The 5,000-nt window shown below is 42.8% G+C and overlaps 1 protein-coding gene across 1 annotated transcript in view; it reads left to right on the top strand.

Annotated features, from left to right (window-relative positions):
- The window catches only part of pcdh11 (protocadherin 11), a 218,859-nt gene that overhangs the window by 50,164 nt on the left and 163,695 nt on the right, over window positions 1–5,000 (top strand). The window lies entirely within an intron of this gene.

Below are 5,000 nucleotides of genomic sequence, written 5' to 3'. Positions count from 1 at the left end.
TGCCACAAGCAATATAGGTGGCACTGAAGACGATTAGATAAGCGCTGCCAGGTGACCTAGCGCCAGGTTCTCATCGCGCTCTCATGGCACGCTTGTTGCTGTGGAAGATTCATGGTGCACTACATTGCGACTGGCACTGTTCATGGCCCAGTGGCAGGGCCGGCCCTTGGCATAGGCAGTATAGGCAAATGCTAAGGGCGCCACTCAAGTAGGGTGCCCTGCACCGGAGGATCAGGGATAAAAAAAAAAAAATCTAACGAATCTAATCTAATCTAATCTATTCTTAAAAATACAGTATAATACATCATTACAATGAACACAATGAAAGTAAAACATTGATATAAATAAACAATGCCTCATTTGCCCCCCCCTGCACTGTTTAAGAATTTAAATTGCAACAAACTGCAATTTTTTTGCGCATAGGGGGCGCTGAATTGAATACTCGCCTAGGGCAGCAAATCGACAAGGACCGGGCCTGACCTGTGGTACTATAGTACTATACTACTGTACCACAGGGCCGCTGATAGCTTTAGCACAGCCCGGGACAAAGTCGTCTTAAAGGACCCACTGCTCAATACAGTACATATGATACAATGTAATGGGGAGCCAATTTTGGGGCCCCTCTCTCCCTGAGCCGGGGAGAGCCAACCCCTTAGCCTTTCCCCTGTCACTGATCCTGCTGTACTGTCCCCCCTTACAATTCCTGTTGTACTGGACAAAGTCCCCATGTCAGTCAGATGCTGTACACCAGGTGCAACTACATGCAACCCACTGTGCTGCCAAGTCCAACTGCAGAGACTTGCATTCATATACTGCATTCAAACAGTAAAATACAGTGCTAATCCAACACTTAGAGAGACAATTTAACACCTTCTACATGGTATTTGATCCCATAGTACTGTCTAAGTGTTGAATTAGCACTCCATTTATTTTACTGTGCAGCAGTTGTTTCGGAACAATGTAATGGGGCCCGTTTAGTCAAAAATGGAAATATGATGTCGGCAAAACCCCAACTGAAAACAGCAGCACTCCACAGGGTTCCCATGCACGCGCTGCAGTACATCTGCCTGTTCAGGAAGTTTTCAAGCATGATGATACATGAAAGGAGTACCGTCTCTCTCTCTCTCTCTCTCTCTCTCTCTCTCTCTCTCTCTCTCTCTCTCTCTCTCTCTCTCTCTCTCGCTCTCTCTCTCTCTCTCTGTATCACTCTAGCCCTCCTCTCCCACCTCTCTCTCTCTCTCTCTCTCTCTCTCTCTCTCTCTCTCTCTCTCTCTCTCTCACGAGGATGGAAAGGGAATGCCCATTTATTCAACGGAAAAAAAGGCTCAGCATAATATTAGGGGGGAAAGGACAAGGAGTAATCATTCACAGCAGCCACTTCTCAGGTGTTGCTCATTGTGCGGGTGATAGAAAGCTACATTTCAAGTTGAAATTGGTCTTTTGGGAGCCTTATCTAGTGGGACTGTTAACCTTCTGCCATTCAGCTATAAAGGCACTGCGAGTTTCCATTAAAATGCATAATGCATGAGCAGGGCCGTGATTGTGAGCCATTGATCAGCACTTGAATAAATTGAGTTGAGATCCTATTAACATAGCCAGTTATGCATTGAGATAGATGAATAATTAACAACGATCCAATTTGTACATGTATAGATAGAATCCTCTCCTCAAAAAAAAATCTCTTATGGTATGGTATCTAAACATGCTAGATATGCTTTAATGTAGTGGAGGTGATGTTTGCATGTGTGCGTGTGTTTTTTTATCAATATATATTTTTATATTTACAGTTTTTGCCGACTGCTTGCACACAATTTGCAAAATTTGGCTCATATAGTCAAAATTCTGCACACAAGCCAATTACTCTCAACACTTGGAGATAAACCCATCACATATATGGCAACATGAAGCTCTGCTATAAAAGCATAAACATTGCCATAAAAACCTTACAATCTTTTGTCAAAACCTCACTTTCATGTCAAAAGACACACAAAAGCACCAAATGAGAAAACAAATTAGATCAACTTTAAAACAGTTGTCTGCTTTATACAAAACACAGCAGTCTTTCTTTTTGGAGCAGTCTATTCAGTCTCACAGAATGTACATTTTCACAAGACCCCAAAATCCAATACTGTACATTACAAAACTGCACCTTACAGTACAGGACATTAAACCGAAGCAAAATATATCTCAAACAGTACATCACTCTAAATACAACAGTGTGTAGGTGAGCTTATGTACCTTTTTTGTGTATTGGTTATATTCACAAATTTTCAAACATCTAAATATGATATAAATATGGGGTTACATCAACTGCTGTAATGACAATCATCAATGACAATCAAGTCAATATAGGCTACTTTGTTTGGTTATGAGGTATGAGGTATTCACGAAATACAATACATTTTCACAGACACACTATGCAGCTGACATCTACATGACATCATCAAAATTATATCATGTTCAGTCAGTTTGCTCAAGTGGTCTTGCTTGGTTGTGTTCTGAAAATGACACTATTTCTACAAACTATCATGTTCACATTACCTAACATGTGATGATGAAGACAAAAGGCTACTCTTGGCAACATGTATCAGGCTAGGTTTTACAGTAGCCTACGTGAGTCAGTCAATGCCATACTCCATATTCTATACTTCAGTACCATTGTGCTATTCGCCTTGTTTAGCATACAAGCAATCAAAGTAAAACAAATAAATGTAATATAAAGCATGCAACTTTGTAACATGGCAGAAGAATGTTCAATTTTGAAAGCATGTGTTTTACTGTCTGTGTCTAAATCTTGTCATACATCAGTGTGTTTTGTTTTTTTTAACAGATGTGTTTTCACAATGACACTCTGAGATTTTACTTTTGAACAAAGTGTCTTGTGTATGAAATTGTGTGTAGACAGCTGGGGTCGGTGTGTTGCGTAAAGGAGCAAGTGCCTTGCTAAACTGGTATGAAAGTGTAATGCTTACTTTTGTTTAAAGTCAAGCAATAAGTGTTTAAGTTATGCACCAACAACTTAATGATATGCTACTTTGGTTTAAGCATCTGCCTATAGTGTTTAAGCAGTAGGCAAAAACTGTATATATTTTGAGTTGACAGCTTCAGTGTGGGAGTGCTCGGGAAGTGGCTGGTCTAGTAGTCTCCACACTCACTCTCACTTTGGTTTGCTGGTTTTCTTTTCGAAGGATCAGGAACCACACACTCTTCACTCTCGCTCTCTCTCTGGGCAATTGTTTTTTTTTTTTTTTTTCGTGTGTAGCACTGTTTGCATGTTACAGTACACCACAGGCTATTTGTCTCTGTTTAAACTGCGTGTATCTCAGGAGCACTACTAGTGCACATTCGTCAATTTGAGACCAAAGTGCCTAATGTGTCTTTGGCTTTGGCTCTGGCTCTGTTTCTCAGTGGCGCCTGTCTACCTCACCTCAACGTCTGTGGAATATGTAGTCAGACTACACACACACACACACACACACACACACACACACACACACACACACACACACACACACACACACACACACACACACACACACACACACACACACACATACACACACACACACACACACACACACACACAAGTCCCCCTGTGACCGCACTCTTCCTCGCTCAATGCATTTACATGTACTTCGCATTTAAGGCAATTAAGGCCCAGAGCTGTCATCTTGACAGGTGGCCTCCATCTCCCTAAATGTGTGTGTGTGTGTGTGTGTGTGTGTGTGTGTGTGTGTGTGTGTGTGTGTGTGTGTGTGTGTGTGTGTGTGTGTGTGTGTGTGTGTGTGTGTGTGTGTGTGTGTGTGTGTGTGTGTGTGTAGTGTGTGTGTGTGTGTGTGTGTGTGTGTGTGTGTGTGTGTGTGTGTGTGTGCGTGCGTGTGCGTGCGTGCATGTGTGTGTGTGTGTGTTGCATTTTTCTTTCTCCCTCACCGGCTCACATTACATACTATACACATTACACACACACACACTTAAGCACGCACGCACGCACATACATACACACACACACACACACACACACACACACACACACACACACACACACACACACACACACACACACACACACACACACACACACACACACACACACACACACACCCACACACACACACACACACATACAAGCACCTTTATTTTCTTTGTTTATGTGAAACCCAGGTAGACCAAAACTGATGGCTTCATTCCCCCCTTAGTGCTGAGCGGAATAATTGTGGCAATTAATTCAAGTGATACATAACCAACCTCAATGTCACATGTGTGTGTGTTTTGTGCCAGAAAGCATGCAGCACAGGGTCTGTCACTTCATCCCATGTGGACTATAGTATTGACCCAAATTAAAACCACCACAACAGATTCATCCTCCTCCACCTCACCCCTCATCCCCCTTAGGGGTTGAGGGGTGGGGTTGCTGACAGCTTTTGCTGGGCCCAGGACAAAAAGTAATCTGAAAGGGCCCCCAACCTACAACCGTATCTCACGCCTTTCGTGAAGTATTCACGAAAAAAATAACTTCAATTTTCGTGGTGTATTCACGTTATTGCCCGTTTTTCGTGGTTGGGCAACGAAACGCTGCTTATTCATTTGAATTGCCCGACTGCTGCCTAACGACCCACTAGTTTGACGCCCTTTCGGTACCGTCACCAAACATTTCAAACAAGCAATTTAGGGTTAGGGTTAGGTTTAGGGTTAAGGTTAGGGTTAGGGTTAGGGTTAGTTTTAGGGTTAAGTAGGGTTAAGGTTAGGTTTAGGTTTAGGTTCAGGTTTAGGGTTAAGGTTAGGGTTAGGTTTAGGTTTAGGGTCGTATGACATAAGGCGTAAGTACCGAAAGGGCGTCGAATTAGTGAGTCCCGAGTGTATCAGCAGTGTTCTGTCAGCACCCCCTCCCCGCCCCTGCAGACGCTTGGATAACCATAGCAGCAGTCCTAGGGTAATAACGTAATAACGGGCAATAACGTGAATGCACCACGAAAATGAAAGTTTTTTTTTCCGTGAATACT

The sequence above is a fragment of the Engraulis encrasicolus genome, chromosome 23 (genome assembly GCF_034702125.1).
Source record: "Engraulis encrasicolus isolate BLACKSEA-1 chromosome 23, IST_EnEncr_1.0, whole genome shotgun sequence".
Lineage (NCBI taxonomy): Eukaryota > Metazoa > Chordata > Actinopteri > Clupeiformes > Engraulidae > Engraulis > Engraulis encrasicolus.
The sequence above is the reverse complement of the archived record's forward strand: the minus strand, read 5'-3'. Positions and strand labels throughout refer to the sequence as shown.